Source organism: Drosophila subpulchrella, chromosome 2L, assembly GCF_014743375.2.
Source record: "Drosophila subpulchrella strain 33 F10 #4 breed RU33 chromosome 2L, RU_Dsub_v1.1 Primary Assembly, whole genome shotgun sequence".
In the NCBI taxonomy this organism is placed as follows: domain Eukaryota; kingdom Metazoa; phylum Arthropoda; class Insecta; order Diptera; family Drosophilidae; genus Drosophila; species Drosophila subpulchrella.
In genome coordinates this window covers 18,763,396-18,788,125 of record NC_050610.1, presented here as the reverse complement: position 1 = coordinate 18,788,125, position 24,730 = coordinate 18,763,396, and the positions used below count along the sequence as shown (strand labels likewise).

The 24,730-nt window shown below is 39.6% G+C and overlaps 1 protein-coding gene across 1 annotated transcript in view; it reads right to left on the bottom strand.

Moving 5' to 3' along the window:
- The window catches only part of LOC119547956 (insulin-like growth factor-binding protein complex acid labile subunit), a 56,476-nt gene that overhangs the window by 15,651 nt on the left and 16,095 nt on the right, over positions 1–24,730 (bottom strand). Inside the window, exons 2-3 of the mRNA XM_037855006.1 lie at positions 23,736–23,780; positions 15,209–15,229 (exon numbers count right to left, since the gene is read on the bottom strand). The gene's annotated coding sequence lies outside the window, so the exon portion shown is untranslated. The remainder of the gene's footprint in view (positions 1–15,208; positions 15,230–23,735; positions 23,781–24,730) is intronic.

Genomic DNA, 24,730 nt, shown 5'->3' with positions numbered 1-24,730 from the left:
CTCGCCAAATTTAGCCATTTGACAGCGTTACGTGTGGCGAGCTGGATAACATTTTTTTTATCAATTTCCAGGAACAAATTCATGGCTCGCGGCTTTACAATAAGCTGCACGAATTGAAAAAATGGCGATGGCGATGTGTGATTATGCCTAGCCGACATGCACTTCGAAAATTATGGTAACATTTAGCAAAGAATAAATATTATTTAGGTAATGATATCATGATTTATTGTTTTGATATTAACAATAAAAGTCTCTAAGTGTATAGAACAATACATTCTTATGTGGTGTCTAAAAGCATGCAACAATAAATATCATTCGGGACTACGATAACTTTTTACGGCATAGTTATAGGCGACTTTTTTTGGTGATTTCAAAATCGTTTCAGTTCGATCATTAAACACGAAATGTTTTTATTGTTTATATTGTTTATTAAAAATTATGTATTTTAGCTTTTTCTTGTTATGTATACTCCAAAATAAATCTTTATTTTAAAAGTCCTTGCAGAAAAATGAGTTATTAACTTAAAGCTTACTTTTTATACATATTTTTCGATAAAAATCCTAAATTAACTCTTTGGTGTATTCGATCCTTTGCTCTTTGTCAAGTGTAGGAGTCTACAGAGGAGCTGGAAGACCCAGATGATAGACACAAGGCTGCATGGTCACGAAAGTGCTCCTGCCTGCTGTTCGCCTGCCGAGGACATAAAGGACTTGAGCGATTAGCTGCAGGACGTGCGGTGCATGAGAGCGAGGAGTGTGCCGTGTCCTTGGGCAAGGATCAGGCGGCCGGAGCTGGGACAGGAGCTGGAATCGGAATCGAAATTGGCCACGTGCTGTCCGTTGACCAGGCACATCGCATGCCGTCCGCCCATAAAGCTAAGCCCAGAAAACCGCTGAAGAGCTTTAAGCCACGTCGACCGCTTTGTGACCTTCTCGGGGATTTACATGAGAAAACCAAATAGCCGTTTATGGATACACTGGGAGACATCTGTTTTATCTGGGGCATATTGGAACGAGCGTGTGGGAGTCGGAGCCCCTCCTCTTCACACGTATAATTGCTGTTTACCAGCCAGTTGGCACGTCCCATTCCTTGGTCTTGTGTCACTTTCCTAAAAAAATAACGTATTTTCCTTGATTTATTTTCACACTCAAATGTGAGAATTTTCATGTAATTGCCTTTGTGTGCGACACGAGGAAATTTATATAAAATTGCCAGGATAACCTCTGGGTGTGTGCAATCAGCTGCAGATTTTGTCGCTTGTTTTTTGGGTCATTTGGTCAATGCGATTAGTTTCGGCCACACCCACAAAGCCCACAGACGGTGTGTGTTTCTCCGTGTATGGGTGGCTTTTTTGTATTAGTGTGTGTGTGTCTCTGTGTTTCCTAGACGGAAGTACGGAGAAAGGCAGGGAAAGTAGAAAGGGAGGGGCGGAAGCCATGGGCGGAGGGGACGACATTAAGCTGACATTGGCCAATTAGGCACAGCAAATGAGCAGCAATCTTTTGAGGCAATGATGCCTAAAACAGGGATTAGTGTCTCCTCACTCCTGCACACCCCATACACGCGCACACACCTTGACCACGGACATTGACACGAAAAAATCACTCAAAAAAATACAAATTGATTTAGGCACCTACATTTCTTATAAGAATTAAAGGAAATATTATTTACTTGTAGTTTTGAAGGAAAAATATTTTATTTCTTTAGTTAACTTTAATAAGTGAAGTAATTCATACCGACTTAGTTTTGTTGATAAATAATTAATTCTTTGAGTAAAGTTGCATGAGTATTTATTTAAAATAAAATTTATTAATTTAAATTATTAAAAATACTAATTAAATAATCATTTATTTAAAATAAATTTCCCATTCATTTGAAAATTTAAAATAAAATAGTTTTAATTAAATAACACTTACTTATAATTTTGAAGTAGAAATATTATATCTTTTTATTAAAATGGATATACTTTCGTTAATTGATATCTATTGATTAAAATTGACTTGGTAAATAAGTATTTTACTTTTTAAAATCTGACTTATTTTATTTTCCTTTTAAGGCTTTTTTCAGTGTAACCGCATCTGCTTCCCTCTCTGAGATATTGATTCCAATTAGTTCTTCGCCCTTATTGATCTTTGGCGGCATTAAAGGGCATTTCCGATGAATCCATTTACCTTTCGCCAGCTCGAAATTCAGCAACTGCGTGTGGCCAGCTTCTCTGGACCGTCTTTGTGCTTAACTTGGTATTTCAAGAACCCTTCACTTCCACTTCCATTTCAACTTACGAACCATACAGACTTTACAGACTGTACTGACTGTTTTATGTTTCACTTGGCCAAGCGTTGCAAGATATTAACTTTCAGCGGACCGGGCGACGTCGTCATCGTCTTGGCCGCGGTTTTCTTTCAGGTGGATATAAAAAGAAGAAGGGGGCAATGGATACACAGTCGTGGCACCTGTCCGGCTTTAGTTACTACCTGAGTCTGGTCATGGTCACAGCCACAGCAACGGATCCTTTTGTGCGCTTTGTTTGCCCTCTGATTGCATTTTTAACGCTTCACGCCGCGTGAGTGCATTGTTTTTGGCCCTCTTTTTTCCGCCTTCTGGCCCTAATTGAATTGCAAATGCTGAAGAAATACCGACTGCACGAGGCGCAGGATTATGGCGTACTAATAGCGCCCTGATTGAATTAAAGGATCGCCTCAAATGTTGTCGCTTCTCCTCGCTTAACTTTTAATTATCCCCGCACCTGGCCCACTGGTTTCACTGATTTTAATGCACTTTGTGTGTGTCCGGGGGGCTTTAATTTTAAATGCACTTTAATGCCACTTGAGCTGACAGCGGACACAATGCAGGGCATTTATTTTCATTCAATTGCCAGCAGACCAAATGAGTTTTAACAGGTAATTCCGTAAATGCTTTAAAAATTCGCTTTGCGGTGGGCGGAATGTCACTGGATTTTGGCAAACCGGAATGTTGGAAAACTTTCTCTGTTCCTACAAAACAAAATAAAGTTGGACCTTTGGCGAAACTTTTCGATTTGTCAGCTTTGCTCTGGTTAAAGGCGCCAATTTGTCGATTACAAAGGAGTCCCAATTCCCACTTGTTTCCATGAGTTCTATTTGAGTTGCAGTTGCGAAACTTTTCGCTGGCTTTAAATTTTGCAAAGCAAATTTTTCAATTAAGACCGAGTCGAGATTCTTGAAGAGCACTCGAGACTGTCTGCGGGGCAAACAAAGGCCGCAGGGAAAAGCGAAGGGCCAGGCCAGGCAGAAGATGTTTCCATTTAAATTTATCATTTTTTAATGAGGCTCTTAATTACAGACCGGGAGGCCCAGGCAGGGAGAGATGCCCAAACATGTTACAAATAAGGCTACATCGCTAATTGTTTCCGCTTGTTCATTTGGCCACCGCTCCCCACAAACCTACACACACCACCTCATTGTGGCAGGTCCTGCAAAAGGACACAAAAGGAGCCCACGGGCTAAGTCCTTTATCTCCTCGCCGCACATGCGACTGCCTCTTCATTAGACTCGTTTAATTTAACTTATTCGAGACGTCAAGTCACTCCAATTAAATCACAGACTTTAAGTTGGTTGGCTCTTGGTGATCTGGAAACTCTTACATCGCAGACTTTTGGCCTTGGGAGAGCTGTTAACTCAATGGTTGAATCAAATTGCAGTCGATTTGGGGATGAAAACTAACACTTTGCCGCAAGGACAATTGGAAAAGTCGAACATGATTTGACATCCACAGGCATTTCTAAGCCAGATTGTTCGAAAACTAAAATTAAACCTTTTCGTGTCAAGGCTAAGTCTGCGGATGAATTGCTAATGGGATTTGACAGTTCCCTCTGGAAATTAAAATTAAAGTAGGTTATCATCAACAATCGATGTTCATTACACAAAATAGATGATTTTAAAGGTACTTTTTAGGTCAAACAATCAATTATTTTTATGAGAATTATATTGTGATATATTTTTTACGTTACTTTAAAAAATGTTTTACAAGTTTTAACAATAAAAATGGTTTTAAGTACATTCTTTGTACCTTTTTCGCAGCACACATTCTTTCATAGCCAGTCAACTAAATTGACACCAAGATTTCCTTTTTGTTTCTTTTGGACGGCCATCACTTTTTCCTACAGTGACTTGTTAATGGAATTGACTTGTTTAAACTCCATCAAATCAGGGCCTATCCTCTTGACCCCTTTCTGCGGCCCACTCAAAGCGAATGAAGCTGTTCAATTTCATCGCCACACGTTTCAATATTTATTATTGCCTATTGACACTGAACAGGTCGATTGCCGAGAGTTGATGGCTGCTGGATGAAATGGAGGCCTCGAAAGCAGAGCAAACACATGCGGAATTTTTACGACACTGGGGGCCAGAGGTTGGGTGTGCCTATAGCAAACATATTATTGACATTTTATGGTTGGAAATTCATGGAAAAACAATCAAAAAGGGTGAGGGGCCGGCTCCAACCACGCACGGCTGGTATGGGATCGTGTAAAAGGAGGGATGGGAATGGGTCCTGGTGACGGGCCACAAGTCGATTAACAGTTTGATTGAGTTTTCTCATATATCCGATGCGGTATTTGCGGTTGATGTGTTTAAAAGTCAATACAATGCTGCACTCACACACACACACAGACACTTTTAAACCGGAAAAGGGGGAAATCTTAATGGAAAAATGCCTCGTAAAAATGTTATGCGGCAAATATTTGAACGGCAAGAAAGCGGTTTGAGGTCCTGGCAATCGGAAAACGTAATTAAAAAAGCCGCTCAGTGACAGCCCATTGGTAAAAGTTAAATGCGTCCGAGTGGCCTTCAGCTTTTGTTATAAATATTAAACGACGACACAGTCCAAGGATCCTTGGCCCACTTTCATTTGTCGGGAACGGGGCGAAATAATACTTACCATTGCAAAATGTTTGCCATTGATAAATTAGCGATGGCATTCACGGGAGCCACTGGGAAAAGCGGAGCAGGGAAAACATATTTTCTTTTCACGTCAATTCGAACAAAATGCCATAACGAGGCGAAGGGCAGTGGGATGATGACAAAAAGCAGGTCATCAACGGTTCACTGAATTTGCTGCTTTTCCCAGCTTTTTCCCGGGTTCGCCCTGCTCTCCAGTCCATCCTTCCGCAATTGATTGAAATAATAAGCCGGGACAGCGACTTGGGTAGCAAATTGATGAATGCAAATTTGGGGGAATTTCCGCGATACACCAAATAATGCTCGTTTAGTTTTTAGGGGCTGGGGTGGCCAGAGTTGAATGAATTAATGAGCACTTTGACAGGCACTCGCTGTGGAACCAAATTGTGACAGACCGAGAATAAAGCGCAGGACCCCGCGTCATTTATGGCATTTCTGACTGCATAAATTACGGGAAACAACATGATTAATGGCCTCACTTCGGCGGGAGAGTGTCGGGCAAAAAATACAACAGTCAATGGCATTCATAAGTGCTCGATAAGTACCGAAGTTGAAGTAATTAATTTCCATTTCAATTCTACTCATTTGTATGATTTTTTATGAATGTTGAGTGGTGGCGTATAGTATTTAAAATATTTTTTCATCAAAATATAAGTTGAAAACTTATAATCTTTAATGTACATAGTTAAAAAGTAGGAAAACATATTTTTCAAAAAACCTATTCAAGCATTTTATTAAATTGTTGATGAAGTTTTCGACTTACTTGACATGTGTAATCCCCACTTTTTTCCTTCTGAGCGGAATTATTTTTACAACCGCACTGCAGAAAATATTAATCAACTCTAAGCCGGCGGACGTTAAGCGGGCTTCAGGGAAAAGCGTATTAATTAAGCCGAGGTTATGATTAAGCGCAGGACCCTTTCCTTCCGCATCCGCTGGCTTTGATAACTAATTTACACACATTTATTAGTCGTTGTGCAGCTGGACAGATAAGCCGTGGCTGAAGGCCTGGTAAATGGTAAATGGTAAATGGTGAATGGTATGTGGCAAATGGCGACTGGCAGCGCGTTGCTCATACGCCATGTGGTGCCTGCGGTGTGCCAATAATGCTGGTGTCTGCTCTTCTACGTTTTCCCCATGCGAAAGTGTGTGTGAGTTTGTATCTGTGTCTGTGTCAAAGTGCGCATTTAAAGCTTTCGGGCTTAGATGCGAAATCCCCGCCGCCATTGTTCATCTCGCTTTTGGCTACTGCAATCTCAGATGCGCGATGGAATGGCAACAGCAACAGCAACCGCACCCTTGAATTTCTCCCCCATCTCATTTAGCCATTTAAAGCGTCTTTAACCCGCTCAGCCGGATAAGTTTGTTGCCAAATGAAAATAGCAGAAACTGGGGTGGAAAGTGTTAACAACATTGGCTCTAAACTGCTCCATTAACTAGCTGCTCGTTTTAATTAAAACTACATTTCTAGTCTTCGCTATTCTGTATATATTTTTTCTCGCCATTTTTGCTGTGCAGATTCCTTGCTCCAAAATGCCCTGATATATGCGTGTAATTTCGTTTTATGACTCACTCACACACACTCACTTTATGAGATATGACCCCAGCGATGGGGTTGCTGTTCGCATAATGATTAAAAATTCAATTTAGTCGACGCTGGAAATGAAATTATTTATGGGATGCTTGGCACACGAATGCGGGTCAGCGTGGAATAGTTGTGGAATAGTTGGGAAAACTCTCTTGAAAAAACTGTGAAACACTCATCGATAACAGATTGAACCTAATTTGTTGTTCAGTTTTTTCATTTTATGAACTTATTCTTTGTAGCTTACCAATAACAGTCTAACTACACCCTATTACACGTAGATTAAAAGGGCATAATAGATTTGTGGGAAAATATGTAACAGGCAGCGTTTCCGATCTTATAAAGAATATATATTCTTAATCAGGATTACTAGCCAAGTCGAACTAACCATACCCGCTGTGATTTTGGAAACTATAAAAGCTACAAAGTTTGGTTTTGGCACGCAGATTCTCGAGACTATTGCATTCTATAACGCTTAAACCTTTCTAGGACTTACATATTTTAATATTTTGTTCTGTTTACCAATACCAAACTACATGCCAAAAATTGTTCAAATCAAACCATTCATTAAAAAGTTATTAGAAAACAAAGTGTGCAATATCGGAAACAGCGGAATCGCTGCATGCATATCTCCATCTCCCTCGCACTCCCTTTAGCTGAGTTACGAGTATCTAATAGTCAAGGCCGTCGATCTGTTTAAGGCATTTTCTTAATTTTCAAAAATTTAAAATAAAAGGCTTAAAGTCCATTGGAGTTATTGCCCTTTCATAAATTTCTATTGCCCACAAAATTTCAAACTTTAAGCTTTGTGAAATCATTTTTCACCTGAAAAGCTGTTGTGTGCTGGCAAATATTTTCTAATTAGCAAAAAGGCATGCCAGAGCCTTGGAGCTAGCAGCACGTGGGAAATCCTTGACGGAGGACTCGCTCCCTGTCTCTTTCTCCATCTCCGTTTCCGAGGACGAGACGGTAGCTGTCTCTCTGTCCCTGTCACTGCCCATTTTCCGCTCAGCACTTTTCCAGTTTTCCGAACCGCACCGCACCGCCCCGCCCCGCACATTTCACCGCCTTTAACGGCATTGTTTGCATGCCTTTCTTGCTTTCCAGCGTCGACGTAAACTCATATACTCAAAGTCTTACACTCGGGGGGCCTGCACTTCAGCTCATTCATCAGTCATTCAACGGCTAAGGGAACACTGCCAACCAAAACACAATCAAGGAGCCCCTCGCTCACACCAAGGATGGCAGCATGTTTTTGCAATTTACCGATTTGCGCTCTAACCGAGTCAGACAGGACTTTTTTTGTGCCCCATTTTCCGGTTTTCCCCACCACCAACCTCTTTCAACTTCCATCCCCCTTTTCCCCACCTCTGTAGCTTTCCATTTTCCGCTACTATTCCCCTTCGTTGTCATCATCAGTGCGCAATTAAAGCGGAATTTCGCAAAATTTACTTTGACGTCTGTGCATTGCGCATACGCCTCGTGGGCCGCACTGTTTGTACAGGCGAGTGCAAAAGGCAATAGCAAAGCCGCACTTCATCGCTGCCCTCATATTTAATTAGGCATTAGGGCCACTTGTCAGACTATCCAAATAATCTGTCAATTGTGCTTGTGTGGATAAATACAGTTGACAGCTATCCCTATTTTAATGTAACAAAAATGACTCAATTCAAAAATGGTTTTCAAATGTTATGTTATGTCATGTATGTTCTTTATCTATATTTGATAAGACATTAAGAACCACTTGCCAGTCTGTCCAAATAATCTGTCAAATGTATGTGATTAGATGTTTCTGCCCTGCTAATTGTATATGCTTTTCGATGTAAGCGAAGCCACAAAGTCCTTGAAGGGGATGTTCGGTTGCGGTTTTATGAGTCCTTCAATCAATTAGGCTTGAAAGCATTAACGTTTCCTTCTGTCAAATATTGGATATCCTTATTGGGCTTCCTTTGATGTCTCTCAGTCCTAAACCATTTATGTTCAGCGACATTTTCGCCCACACGCTGGCAGAACCAGATTTACTCATCTGGTAATTGAAAGTTAATATTTGTGGGTTGATAGAGCAAAAGAATTGGCTAAGTGCGGTGTAAACAATTTAAATGTTAATACAAACGCAATTACCAGACTCAAAGGCACATGACACATGTCGAACAATACCTTTATGTGGGATGTGTTTCAAGTTAATATCCCTAATGTACTATTCCCGGAAACCGAAAACGAGGAGCGAACATTTATCTTCCAGGCCAACGCAACAGTTTCTACCGCCCTCGCACTCACACGATCACTGAGAAAAAATGTTCTATTTTTTATAACCTTATTTTTTGTATTCAAAAGAAAGCTTCTTAGCTTATGGGTATTTTCTATGGGCTGTACAAATATTTTTATACATAATGTGTGGTTGCCATAAGAACAATTTTGTTAAAGTTATTGCACCTTTAGTTACAAAACAATGAGGAAATTTTCCTCTGTGCAGCCACACGCATATGTGGGAGTTGGTTTTTTATAGATTAGGAGCTGGCCACATGGCCATAACAAGGAGCCCAATAAAGGAGCCCACTTGGTCGGGCGTTGCCAGGACGAAACACCGAGAATCTCAGCATCAGTCGCCGGCTCAGTGTTTAAATGTTTCGAATTGCCGACAAGGGATTTGGCATCATGGCATTCACGCCCAGATAAGCGCCTGTAGTGGGTCTTATCTTAAAGGATACTTTAAGGATATTTTTCCGCCCGGTCCCGTTTTCCGTGAGTGGTCGCCGAGATTTATTACAGGCCATTTTTCTCGACCAGGACCCCGCAATTAAAGGCTCCTTTTCCCCTGGTTTTTTCCGCCTACGCTCCACTCAAATAGTTGGTGAAATACTCTCGAGTTGTTTGGCCGTCGGGCTGGGTATGCAAATTATTTGCCTTTAATGTGTGTTGAGAACTCGGGCAAACTTGCTCTCAATTTAGTCATTAAGCTTTGGGCCGAAACTTTTGCTTTCTCTGCGAGTGTCGGGGGAAACCAATTTTTATTTTCCGCTTTCCTTTTGCGCAGCGCGTATTAATGCAAGCAGTCAACTTAAAATATAATTAAGTCGAGCCCGAGCCTCGGATGACAAAGCAAACACATGGCCAAAGGAAAATGCCTCGGAGTGCAAGAAAATTCGCATACTATGCGAAAGTGGAAAGGAAAATAAAAGAGCCCGAGTACAAAGGAACTGGCAGCATATGAGCTGGGAAAAAAGGAAAATGGGGTCGACTTTTGGATACTGACTGGGGCTATCTGAAATTTAATAACAGAGTAGCAAAAGGGTTTGTGAAGAATATAATTTATGTACAAGCTTTTTCTAAGAGTGTGCCGTCCTTGGTGTAATTTCATCATTTTTCTTTATCCTTGGAAGGCTTAGCTGTGAAGAAAAGTGCGAAGAACAAACGATGCCAAAGGCAGCCGCGAAATAAGTTTGCAGTTTAGTGAAGTGCGCGTCATGAGAGACATAATTATGCGATTTAACACTTTAGTGCCGGCAAAGTGGAGGGACCAGGCCCGGGGCATCCTAGTCCTCATCCTCGTCATCTCATCAGCCACATCCTGGGCTTCATGGCTTTTCCGAGAACAAAGAAGCCTGCTGCTGCCAACAAGAAAAGGAAATTTGAGCTAAAAGTGCACTTCCAGTCAAAGTGAGGTGCGGATAACAGGAGCGACCACAACTCGGTTTAATGAAGCTGCAAATACAAGTGAAAACTTAGCAGGCCAAATGCTGGGGATAGGGATTGGGGATTGGGAATTAAGGACCCCAGTCAATGCAAACTGATTGCAGAAAATGCCTCATTTACCGGGAAATCAAATCGCTCCCTTTCTAAGTGGATAAACACACAAATGATGGCAAATAGCCATGAATGCATACCGAGGGAAAAACACTCCGGTGACCTGGCCAAAACGCTAAACGAATGAGCGAAATTGAATGAAAATTATGCTGCCACTCGACTCACTGGGCTCTGGGCCTTCTCCGTGCCTTCTGCTAGATGAAATATAATTTTATAAAATAACTTGGCCCTTTTTTTTCAGATCAGTGAGCTTTCTCCCCGGCCCAGCAAAACAGGGCAGGCAAATTTCTTTGCTAAACAAAATTGAATTGTATTCCGACTGACGCCGGGCCCCAAGGCCCTGTTTTGTTTAGGTTCTTTTTATTTTTCGGCAGCCAAATGAAATGGACGCATTTCAAACGGAATTTGTAAACAGCTCTTAAAGTCTGCAGACGGTTCTTCCTAAGAAAAATATTTGACTACATTTAAGTTGTATTTAATTGTAGTTCTAACTGCTATTACGTTATTTCAAATAAAATTTAATTGTATTCAAGGCATAACAACTTCAAAATCAATCTTAAATATTTTTAAAAAGTTCGAAGAGATCACAACAATACAATAAATTGGTAATTCGATATAAACAAACTTTTACGCTCACACAAAAAAATGCGATATAGGGCAAAAAGGAAAAAAAGGACTTGAAATGTTTACAAATTTTCATGGGCCAAGCAGAATCACCGCAGGCATCGTAAAAATGAACATTTGAAGAGCCGAAAGATGTTGAAATGTGCAAACATAAAACTGCCACCAATTGATTGAGATGTAATCAAAAAGGCGACCCAAACAAAAAGCAGAGGAAGAGAATTTTTTTCCCAGAAAAGCGTCAAATGTGGAAGGGCATAAAAATCATTGCCAGAACGGAAAGGGAAAGAAAAATCAAATTACGCATACGCAGTGCAGGGCAAAAGGGAATGGTCATGCTGGCTTTTCCGGCTCAAACCTCGTTTCGTTATGGAAATTCGCCGGGAAAGCATATGGGGCAACTTACTAATGCTAACTGGGGTTAAATGTGACTGCCTTTGGGCCACATACATCAACGCAAACATAAATTACTCGCCATATATGCGCATGACTAATTTGCGACTCATGTCTGGCCTTTGATGCTGCCGCCCGCAAAGTTTCAGCATTCATATTTTATTAGCCACAAGTCAGTAAGTTTGTGCTCTAAACAATTTATTAATCAAATGGCCCAGCAAACTAGGCTGTGGGCCAGAAAAGCAGAATCGGAATATGACACCGAAACCAAAACGAGAAAGTCCAGTCATCTCCGTGCCTGTGTATATATAATTTATGTGCCCTGTATGTGTGACAAATTGTGTGCCGGAGGCCAAGTTTCGCATTTTCCTGTTTGTCTTTCTGCTCATCCAGGGAAAATGCTCCCGAATAGAGTTGTCACTACTTAGGATGTGAAAATGGCTACACATTGGTAAACATTTCATCAAAAAACGGCTGGGGCTTAGAATAGTTATGAATAGTTTCAAATGTTTAATTCTTCCATGTATAGATTTTATTAAACGTTTACTATTTCAATAATAAATGGTGATCGCGACAGTCATTTAATAATATATATAATATAATATAACATTTTAAAAATATTTAAAACTTTTTTTGAAGTTTACAAAAATTTACGTGACATTTTTTTAAAAGCTTTAAAATCTTAATAAAATTTAAAAAATAAAAACTTAGGCTATATATATTAAAGATAAAAATAATTTTAAATCTCAAAAAAATACCTTAACTTACTATGGTTCTCTGACATATTTTGTATTTTCAAAAAATCGCTACAGCTACAACACTGTTTTTATGAAAACAATTCGAGCATGGCGTCTGCTGTCCTTTTCCCCAGCCCTATATCCCTCTCTCTCATCCGGCCGAATGTTCGTCATCTTGTCTGGATCCCCCGCAAAAGTGTTACAAATTTATGACATTTTCTTTTTGCATTCGTCGACCCTTTAAAGCAGCTCGCACCCAATGGCTAAATCCAAAGCCAAACAGCTTCGAAAAAGGTCAACAGAATGCTCGAGGTTAGAGACGCTGGCCGAAAAAAAAGTAAAAAAAAAAAGGAAGTAGTAAAAATGTTGTTTTCTTCTTCGTTTTACGGTTTCGGGTTGGACATTTACAAAAAATCCCAAAAAAAAAGCGGTGGAGAAAGTGGAAAACTGTAATGGGAGGGAACGAAACCAAGACACTAATGTCGCTCATCTTTTATTAATATTTCTTTGAGATTTTTATGCTGCTGTTTTCTCGCCGCAGGGTGAGCAAAATCTTGGGGTCTAGCAGACAGTTGAATGAACTACTAGAAAAAAATATACCCCAAAATAGAGCAAATAAACAAAGGTCATATTTTAAGAACTTGCCAACTTTTAAATGAGTTTAATACACCCACGTGAATTCCTTTCTTTGGCATTTCCCACACATTTTGGTGTGCTGAAAATCAATAAGCTCTATATTTCCCCTTCAAGAGATATAAAGCATTCGGAAAACCGGAGGAGGATAAACCCGCTGGCACTTGATTTGTTACATAAGGCGTGTTGCTTACTTTTACTGTCATACTTTCTTTTATGCTGGAAATTTCTCTGCAGGAATTTCTCTTCAAGTCATGTCTGCGATGACTTCCTCCCTTTCATACCGGCTGCCCTGAAAGTGATTTAGCGGAAATTGTTTTTTAATGTGGCAGACATTCTTAAACTATTTAACCTGAAGTGGCAGAGTCACTCTCGCCGAGGCAAGAAAAAACTGTGTTCACCATTTATCAATGGATAATCAATAGACCTTAAACCATTTTTACCCATTTTTTGGGTTCTGTGTTTGCCTGGGGGTAAATTTTATAGTTTGCCTGACAAAAATTCGGGGCTGTGTGCCCAAAATAACTGCGTGGCATGCGATAAAGCCCAGGTATATATATATATATCGAGCAGAGGAACACACTTTCCCCAGGAGTTTTCCCATGTCCGCACTTTAGCTAAACATCCGCTGCAGCATTTCGACATTGCGGATTACAATAAAAGCGTTTTTATTCGTTTGCATGACTGGCAGACGAGCCGAGAGTGACTGACAGATAGGTGAAAGTTGAAGGGGGACAATGTGTACAGTCCCTGACATTCATTAGCCATTGGCACGATGTCGTTACATGTCAACTTCCAGTTTAACCCCAGTATTGATTTTGCCGCCGAAAATATAGGCATCCAAAATAGATTTATTCCCTACATCACTGGCAAACATTTAAGCTTAGCTCCGCAATTTTATGCAAGGCAATTTCATTTAAAATTTAATTTGCCCAAGTGAAAATTATTAATTTGTGCACATGGCCCGGCTGCGTGTAAAAATCCTTTGCATTTTGCACAGCCATAAACTTGGGCAAATAACTTAGTAATCATCGTCAGCAGCACTTGCAGGATCATCAGCATTTTGCCAGGGCATTATAATTACATAAAGATGCGCCTTTTGTGGCTGTGCATGTGCCTCTGCTCTTTACACAGGAATAAAAAAATAATAAAAGTAAAAGGACTCCCCGGCAGTGAAAAGGCGCAGACAGCTTACCTTTTTCCTCCTGTTTATGACAGCTCTCACTCAGCACACACACCGAATGTGTATAGTATATATAAACGGGGGAAAACACTTGCAAGTTTTACGATTTTCAAATGATGTACGTACAAATTCATAGAATTTTATATTTAACAGCGCCCAAAAGCAGGCAACTGGGTGTGTGTAACTCGTTTTTAGTTGTTTAGCCTGTTTTCCGGGGAAACTGTGTCTGCAGCAGGCAGTCATTTTTCATTATTTGCCGCGCAGTTTTCGCATTAATCAAACATTGCCAGTGGAAAAACTGGCAAGCAAACAGTTGAAATATGGCTGAATTGTTGAAACGATTGCTTTTTTGGCTGCGGGCAATTAAAAACTGTTGCACAACTCATTTGCTGCTCATGTGTTTTAGGAAAACCAAAATTGGAAAAATATTATAAACATATTTTCGGTTTATTCGGCCATCAACCAGCATGACAAGCTCATTGTAATCGAGTTCCGATGCCACGAAAAACTTTTTAATTTAGTTGGCAAAGAAAATAATACACAAAGTAAAAGCCATCATCATCATCATCGGCAGAAGACTTTTCCAGCTGGCTGCAAATGTATTCGTGTAGGAAAAACTTTTTCCTGCCTACTTTTCTGCACATTCACTGGCCCACTAAATGCAAATTTGTATAATTTGATTTTGTTACAATTCTAGGAACCACGATGAATGCTACCTTTCTGTTCTGTTTTCATTTCTCCAAAGAAATTTCATTATTTTTCTTTATAGCCGCAAAATTAATCAAGTAAAAACATAGAGCTGGGCGAAAAATGGATTTTAGAAAATGTTTTCTCAAATGGCATATTTCCATTTCGCAACGAAATTCATGCGGAGCAGCCGGCGTTTATGGAATTTTATGTTCCGTTTTATGGGGCCATCAAAAAGTGTGTTCAATTTCATAAATTGAAGAATAATTGCGATAAAAGTGGATCAGAGGCGCTGAGGCGGGCGAAAAATCTTTGCTGATTATTGACACTAATTGGTCTTTGGGTTGAACAGCCAAGTAGCTCAATTTAGGTACTAATTAAACGCGCAGGGTTTATCAAGCTGAAAAATGCGTAAATTAGAACTTAAATTGTAGTCTGGTTTATTTGCAAGAAAGGAAAATTCCGGAAAATTTCACCAGTAAAAGGAGGAAAGTAAAAAGCAATAAGACGATTAAGAGCTTATTAGGTCTTCATATAATTATGTGATAAGAGCTAATCATATTGAGTTAATGGTATTATTTGATATCATATTAATTGCGTGCCCCTTACCACATTTCCAAACACTCACCTTTGTTATAGTTACGATGTCCTGCAAGTAAAGAAGAGAAAAAACACTCATTAATAAACATTTCCAGGCCAAGTTGGTTTATATTTTAATTAGCCAGAGAGCTCTACATGCATGAAATTTGTATAAAGTAAATCCGTAAGTCCCCTTGGCTTATGCTCGAGTGTAGTTTGAGGGATCTTGGAATTAAAACATATATTTTTTGAGGCCAGTGAGAACGCTTTCACCTTGACAACGCCCCGAATTCAATGGCAAATGTCAACCTTTTCAACTGCATAACCTTTGCCAAACACATGAACGCATGAAGTGCCCCGGGGAAAGTACCATTGAGTGAGTGGAAATTTTATAAAGAAACATTAATTCCAATGACATATAAGCAGCGGAAACAGCTTGTTTGCTAAAGCTATGAAATGAAAAGGGTTTTTATGCAAAACTTAGAAAAAACAAGGAAGAACGCTATAGTCGAGTACCTCGACTATCAGATACCCGTTACTCAGCTAAAGGGACCAAAGGAAAATGGAGATATGCAAGCAGCAAATGCGCCACCTACCGGCGGTAGACAGATTTAAGCGTTGTGGGCATTAGAGTGGGCGTGGCAAAGTTTTTTTTAAATCAATCGATAGGTATTGACGAGACCAATACATTTAAGTTAAAATTTTTTACCTAGCACGAAAATTGTGGGCGCCACAGGCTTGGGCGGTTTGTGGGCGTTACAGTGGGCGTGGCAAACTTTTTTTTAAATCAATCGATAGGTATTGACGAGACCAATACATTTCAGCTTAAATTTTTTATCTACCATGAAAATTGTGGGCGCCACAGACTTGGGCGGTTTGTGGGCGTTGGAGTGGGCGTGGCATATTCGCGTAATAAACTTGCGCTGCGCTCAAGCCTACGGAATCTAAATCTTAAAACTCGTTTCTCTATCTTTGATATTTTTCTGAGATATCCGCGTTCATATTTACGATTTTTTGAAGTTTGTGGGCGGTTTGTGGGCGTTAAAGTGGGCGTGGCAAACTTTTTTTTAGGTCAGTCGGTAGGTATTGATGAGAACAATACATTTCAGTTAAAATTTTTGTTCTAGGATCAAAACTGTAGGAGCCACAGTTTTGGGCGGTTTGTGGGCGTTAGAGTGGGCGTGGCACTCTTTTGAAACAAACTTGCGCTGCGCAGGAATCTCAGCAATCTGCATGCCTAATCCCAGTATTGTAGCTCTTATAGTTTCCAAGATCTCAGCGTTCATACGGACAGACGGACAGACGGACAGACGGACATGGCTAGATCGACTCGGCTAGTGATCCTGATCAAGAATATATATACTTTATGGGGTCGGAAACGCTTCCTTCTGCCTGTTACATACTTTCCGACGAATCTAGTATACCCTTTTACTCTACGAGTAACGGGTATAAATATATGTGTGTACTTTAGAGACAAATTATATGGATGTAAGTTGTACGATATGATTTAATGCTGTCTTTATTTACTTTTGAACGAATAAGTTTTGTAAATTCAAATGAAAGGGGAAAAATATATTTTAGGAGTATTTAATGTGAGAAATAGTTCTGAAGTAATAAATTTTCCTTTGGAGATAAGCGATTTATGGCCCAAGTAATTGCAGTGCCACAGAAATCATTTAACAATAATAAACAAAAAATTTCAGAATGAACTTCCGGACTAAAAATAAAATATTGTTGTATACTTTTAGATACTTTATACTAGCAATTTTTGTGGCACCCTCGAATTTGTTTAATTTTTTGGCACTTAGACCTTTTTTTAAAAAAAAAATCTTTGCGTGTGCGTAAAAACCCGACCATTCATCATGCGCAAAAAGCAAAATTAGCCATGAGACTGGCTGCCCCGTTTGTTTATCCCACTGTGGGCGTGGCATTCGCTTGGCATCGCCGCCAGAGGGCGTTCCAGTATAAATGGCCTGCACTGAAACTAAAACCCAACTGAAACACGGGGTCAAAATGGCATGACAACGACATTGACGCGTCGAGGGTGAGCCCTTGGCCAAAAGGATTTAAAAGCCAGCTGGGGGGAAGGCCAAAAGGGGGTGTGGCTGGCTGTTAAGATTTATGCTGACGCCTCTGGCTAAGGTCAGAACCAACGCTGTCTGACAAAATGCAATTGGGTTTTAATGCCACTGCAAATGCAGCAGGCATTCCATTAAAATTATACAAGGCATCAAAATGCTGCCGCTACACAAACTATCGTTAAACAGGATGGAGAAGGGAAGTTTAATTTTTATTGGACGCTGCACTGCGCTGGGAAAATTCAATTAGTTAGCCAGGATTCTGGGCTGAGGATTCTGGGCCGAGAGCTCGAGGAGGGAATCAAGCCAAGCTGCCGAGAGTTAATCAGTTTTGCTAACTTCATTTGAGCAACTAACGGCAGGAAACTTTTGTGCAAGGTGGGTGGCTCCCTGCTGATGAAGTTGACTTAAAGCTCACTCCCTGCCAGCCAATTACACGCACTGCAATCCTTTACAAAACTTTTTCCCCACTACACGTACTAATTTCTCTGTTTGCTGGATAGTGCTGCCAAATAGAAATTAGTTAAAATGGCTAAATTGGCCATTTCCAAAGAAATAGATGTCTAAGCAGCAAAATTTAAATTTTAAAACCCTATTTATGGGCATTCAGAACTTTAAAAGCATGCTTAGCAAGGCAATATTTTAAAATTAATACTTAAGAAGGTTAAGTATATTTTAATATATCTCTGACAAATAGACTTTTCAAAAAAATTTTACAAAAAATCTTGGTAAAATTGAATAAATCTTTAAAAATACAATAAAAGTGCACAATTTCTAAACAATTTCATTAGTTTGATATTAAGATATTACATTTTTAAGACAGAAAAGGGGTCTCCTACGGTCTTTGATTATTACCTTAGCTATCCATAAATACTTCCTCAAGTATTTCCTTAATTTTGACCTGGCTGTGAAACAGCTAAACTGCCAACACAGTTGCAATCACTCCAGAGGCAGGCTAAAAGTTGGCTAGACAAATGTTGCACTTGCATATCCTGCCCGTCCTAGAGGAGATTTATGGCCGGGACAAAAGAGGAATTAAAGGGCCAACTCTGGAGCACACATTAACCCACATTTCGATGGGGATTTATGGCTGGCCAAATAAGTTTGGAAATAAAGCGGAGTGAAACGCCTGTTCGATTGAATGCCACCGATATGAACTCATAACTTATTCAGTTGGCCATCCGATTAACAAGCACATAAATGTCAGAATACAAATATTTAGCTGATGCAAAGTGAATCCATCACTGGCTTTTGTCAATAGGATTTGTTTCGGTTGCACATTCCGAATCAATATGGCAGCAGGTGTTGCAACTTTTATGAGCCTCGTTTTTGGGTCACTCATTGGCCGTCAATCAAATGCGGATACTTGACCCCCAATCAATTTGCCCATAAATCAGGACTCTCTGCAAAGCCTAAACAATTACAAAACAATTAAATTGTCACACCGAACAGTGAAGAGCAAACCAACTTCAGCTTGCTGGCGAGAGGAAAAGTGGAGCGGTAGGAAAAGCGCTATCTGTTTGGTTCCTTTCCACTCGGAGCTTTTCCTTTTCCCTCTTGGACATCCGACTGCTGCTCAGTCAACACGTTTCCGCTCTATTGTACGTGCACTGTAGAAAATAATACTATATTTATTTTTTTTAACAAATAAAAACATGTAAAAATCGTTCAAAACCCTTACATTTGCCAATACTTCCCTTTATACTAATACTAATAAAATATTATAAAATGAACCAATATGTTTTTAATAAAGATTACTATTTGTAATAATATTTGAATATTTGAATAATATTTGAAAATATAATAGATCCGAGCTCAATATTTCAATTATAAATAAATTAAAAACTATTATTACCCATAAGAACATACAAATTTTATAATAATAACCTTTACTATTTCTCCGAATTCTAAACTTTTTGCATAGTTTTCTTAAACTTTTAATTAGTCAAACCTTTCTTTTCACAATAATGAATAGCTGAAAATGTTGTTACATTTTCCGCTCCATTATGGTAACTGTAGATCAATTTTTTCGCAGTGCAACCACTTCGCCGGAAGGAGGAAATGGAAAAAGTGCACAACTTGAGCACAATATAAATTTCATTGGGCGCCAAGGCCAAATCGAACTGGTCAGCTCAGCGTCTGTTTCCATTATTTATTTGCAGCAAATTAAGCCCGACCCCCCGAATAAAAAAGGGCGAGCAAACAGCGAAGGAAAAGGGCGAACTAGCAGGGCAAGTCAAGTCAAGTGTCAGCATAAATGAAATTTCCCACCACAAACTTCCGGAAAAAGGGAGGAGTAGGGTGTTCGCCGGATTCATCCCTTTAACAATGCATGTGCATAACAAAGAGCAAATGTCGGGTTGAACTTTTCACGGTTTCACTTTCCCATCGACTTTCCATTTCCCATTTCCCCTTTCCCTTTCCCCTGGCAACTTGGACCTCGGACATCGACACACTTGGCTGGCGCCATTAAGGTGCAACAAAATGTGCATACGGGAAGTGCTTCCAGCAGGTTACCTTGCATCCGAACTCTGGAATTTCGCACAATTCAATTGCATCATTTCCGGTTTCAACTAACACCCCTGAAAAGTCATTCGAGCACCTTCGATTGGGGTTGCTCCCTGGGATATTATTTCTCTTTTATAATGGTACATAACGCGATCTAGTTAAAGGTATTTCCACAATTGGTAAAATGGTAAATATCAAAAAAACAGGACTTGCTTTGTGGAATGTTAAATATAAGTTTTTCAAGGTATACCATTTATGGAACCATATAATGATCTAACTGAAAATTATAAAATAATCTGAAGAAAACTGACCTATTTAAATTCCAAATTATGCAACGCATTACAAAGCTAGATGAATCTGTAGATAAATAAACATATTTTTAAGTACCAACTTAGAGTATTTTTCTATTGGTACTCCGTACTCCCAGGGTTTTTCCTTGTGGAATAATAAATTTAAGTTCTTAAGTGTATATCATTTAAGGAACCCTATAATTTTCTGTAGAAAATTGTCATACTTAAATTTCAAATTATTCACCGCAATAAAAAGCTAAATGAATCTGTAGATAAATATACATTCTTTTAAGTACCAACTTAGAAAATTTTCCTGGGGGTACATTTCCCAGGTTTTTTCTTAAGGGGAGCAGTTTTTTTCTGTTAATCACTGCACTTACTCCACTTCCTCTTTGCTACCATTTTGTGGTCGCACACAAATGAGCTGCATCATTTCCGCTTTTTCCCCTCTGCTTTGTAGGTGTGCAAAATGTTAAAACATTCAGGGACTGCAGATAACAAAGTAAAGTCAGTATAGTCAGGGGTAAAAAAAAAACAATTTTGCCAAGTTCTAGTGAAGCGTTACATTTGTGGGTTCCGTTCGCTTGAGTTTCAGTGGCTGGCTTTTTGCCGTTTTCTGCTGCTTTTGTGCTAACTTTTTTAATGAACTTGTTGATGTTGCGTGAGTACATTGCTGTTTTTGCTGATTTTATTGTACTTGATGTAGGTTTTTTTGCTCTTTTTTTGCTGCTGTTGCCGGTTGTCTGTCAAATGATTTGCTCAAGTGCGGCGGTATGTGCAGTGCGTGTAATTGACTTGTGAACTCGAACATTTGGCACTCAATTAACAGCCAGCAATTGCAATACTTAATTTATGTGCTGCAGCCAAACTTAGTCATGAAAAATTTCAATGAAATTCGTAGAATAATTGATGATGTAGCTGGTGGAAAATGGGATTTTCTGTTTAAAGATAATCTTAAGCTAAGAAAACAATGTATTCTTAAGGTCTTGTGATTTTTTTATCAATATAAATAATTGTAACCATTTTAATTAATGCTTATAATAATAATTATGATAGTTTTCCAAATTTCTAAACTCTAAAGTAGTATTTTAAGGATAAATACCATTAAATGCAATACTTTGTAAGAGCTTCACATATTTTAAAGCTCCAAAATACCATAGCACCTTTATCAAACAACCAACTTAGGCCTTGGCACACTCCTGTTATGTTGTAAAATATGCAACACCATTTTGGCTATACACTTTTGGCAGCACATGAATCACACCCTCTCCCTCGACGCCCAACGACTGCATTATGAATAATTAATTAAAATTTAATTAAAACTGTCTAACTTGGCAGAGGACTCCCCAGCGTCGTAAAAACTAATGCGGCCTGCGGGCTGCCAAGTCGGGCTAATAAATCAAGAGCGCGTCAACGAAACTGATATGCCATCTCCGCTGGAAAGAATTCAAGTGGGTCGAGATGAAAGTCCCCTGATGAGGCTAAAAGCCAAAACTTGAAGCCAGCCAGGCGTTAAAAGCGCACGGGACAGGCAAACTGGAAATGTAACAATTAATGTCATCAGCTTGCAATATCAACAAGGGCAACGGCAGTCAAATAAACAATGGCCACGAGTGGCAGTGGTTAACAATGCCAAACAACGTGGCCAACTACAAAATGGTCCAGTGGTCACCCAGCATTTCTATAGATAAATGGATACTGGGGGATCTGCGGCATGTGTGTTGTTTGCATGTTGTTTGACCAGGGTGGCAACGCAAACTGCATAACTTGTTGACTTGTTCTGACTAATTGTCAAACGAGACCAAGGATCGGGGACAAATAAAATCAGACTAAATAAACCAGAGAGTCAATTAATCCGCTAGAGGTGAGAGTAACTAGTGGTAGCAACATAACTTTTTTATAAATATTTCTGGAAGGGTAAACACAAATATTTAACTGGCGTTAATAAAATAAAGAACACAGGTGAGTGGCATAATAAACTGACAACATATTTTCAATTCCTAAATGGCACATAGGTTTTATTCACAGCATTCCCACACAAAAATAGCTGACCCATCTTAGTGTTTCTCAAGCATTCCAGAGACGACCCAAAATTCCGAGTTAAATGACCGAAAACCGTGCCACATTTTCTACTCATTTTCCCGAGCAACTAGCTTAAAAACGAGGCTATAGCTCTGCTAACTCTTGGCACTAATTAAGTCAAAACCTTAGCATTTACCTTGGGGCCAGGTGCTCGAGGGGGAGGAAAAGAAAAAGTGGGTGGGGCCAGGGGATCCATCTTGGGGCTCCGAGTATTAATAGGAAACCCTTGTTGCGAAGGCTAGGGGGCACATAAAAATGTCATATGTCAACTACAGGTTGCCTTGTCAGCACTCATTAAGCTCTTAACCTCATTCGAGCGCACACTCAGAAACACCCAGACCCACACCCAAACACCCACAGATGTACACTCAACATCCTGGACAAATGCAAGTGAGCGCTTTATTACCAATGTAGACACGCCCGGTCGGTAGAAAGCAAAACTGGCAGGACAACGGAGCTGGAGCAGGACTCTTGTCTCAATTCTCCACCGAGTTCATTGACCGGCAACTCAAACTTTAAGTCCTCATTTTGCTGGAAAAATTATGAATGTGCAGCATCGCGTAATTCGCTTTCTTCTCTGGCTGCCTTTCAATTAATTTAACTCGCCATGTTTTGGGTCCTTTTCGCATTTCCCTGGCCCCGGAATGAATGAAATCAAATTAATTACGGAGACGACGAGCTGATAGCAAGGACGTAGAAAGGATCCGCCGCTTCCTTATGCACATGCATGAAAATTTCTTTTCATAATTTATGCTCCTTCTTCCGCCCCGGCTTTTTGTGCTTCTTCTCCATTTGGCCTTTTGCCATTCAAGGCATTTCCCCAGACGAATCTTATCTGGCCTCTTTATCGTTATCAACTCCATCAGTTAGTCAGTCCAAGATGGGGGTATATTTGTTGGGTATACCATCTGTTTAATGCAAAGAAAATATATTTTTCTTCCATAAAGATACTTTATTATTCTGAAATTTCTCAGTTATTAATATATTTTTCGCGCTGCAGAAACCAAAACACGATACTTCCTTATCGACCAAAACATTATTAATTCCATTACGGTTTTCATAGTTCTTTGCTCGTTTTGTGCATATGTCTCCACCATATATCTATATGCTTTTGTTTTTTTTTTTTTTGGATATGTTTGTGTTCATAATTCGATTTCTCCTATGTTTGATTAAGGATGTCGAACGAAACGCCTGGAAATACATTTACCCACACATTCAGGAAAAATTCGTTGGCAGTCGTAGTTTTAGCTTGCAGTCATTTTCGCTTTGATATTGGATTTCAGTTCGCATTTCTTTCATTCCTCCACATATCGAATTCTCCCCCTTTGAGCCATGGTCAGCATATTGTTAAACAACCTTCTATTGGCCCATAGAGTTCCTTGCCTTGGAGCCTCTGGCATTTGTGGCCAAAATATTTGGCAGCCTTCATCGAAAACATTTTCCCCAAATGAAGCACACAGTTCTAGAGCAGTTTTCAGCAAACTGCCAAAATAAAATAATGAAAAGGGATTGATGGGATGATAAATGGCACAGAATGAGTTCAACTGTCAAAGCATCGAAATCTGTCACGAATGTCAAAACAAGTTGAGGAAAATCAAATATTTGCAAGCGAACTTACCCTCCTCCGTGTGGGTTTATTGAACTTTCAACTTCTGTCGTCTGTCTGCAATAGAGAGTGGGTATACGTGTAAATATATGATGATTAAAATGCATTTATCAAGTCGAATTAAGCGTATTAAATGTTGACAAAATCTTAATCAGGCACAAGTTATCTCTCTACTTAATTAAGCAAGTAGCAATACAATTAGTTGGACAGACGAAGTTAAAGCCAGAGTCACGTGGGAAAGGATCTGCGTCTAACCTGTACACAGGTGTGCTAATAAAGACACACACATACCATCAGGGAATTTGAGGTGGGGTCACGGTGAGCCGCAAAATCAGAAATGTTAATTAAAATCACTGAGCGTTGAGCCCAGGCGACAGGCATGCTAAGCAGGCCCCAAGTCTGTGGGGAATTTGGTAACTCTGGGGAAATGGGAGCGGAAAAGCCGGAAAACCCCTGACCACAAAGGTGGAGGCAAGACAAATGTTGCAGATGGCAATCTGCCGGGGTTTATTAAATGTGGTGTAAAGATGCCAAAATGCAAACAAATTAATTAAAAAGCGGGATTTCAAATGGTAGAGAAGGTCAAGGTTGAACTAAAAAGCCAATAGGCTAGTTTTAGTTTTTTTAAAGTTTAGACTTTACATTTTTAAGTCGTGCCAGCTCTTTGTTTAACCACGGAGGTTGGTTTGAAATTTTAGGATAATACGTAGGAGCGCATGTATCAAAAACTGCGTTTAATACATTATAAAATATATTAACAGCTTCATTTATATTAGTACATAAGTACATATTAGACCAATCCGAGCAAGCTATAAGGCTATTAATGAGTGCAAAGTTTGCTCTACGAAAGCAGTGGATGCGTTTAGCTGACTTTTCAGATATTTCATGCACTTTTGTACCCGTGTCAATAGTCAGCTCTAGCGTTGGGTGACATGGGTCTTCAGGTAAAGTAATTGCAGAGGCTCTAGCTATGCAAACACAATCTGAACTGGAAACAAAGCATAGAT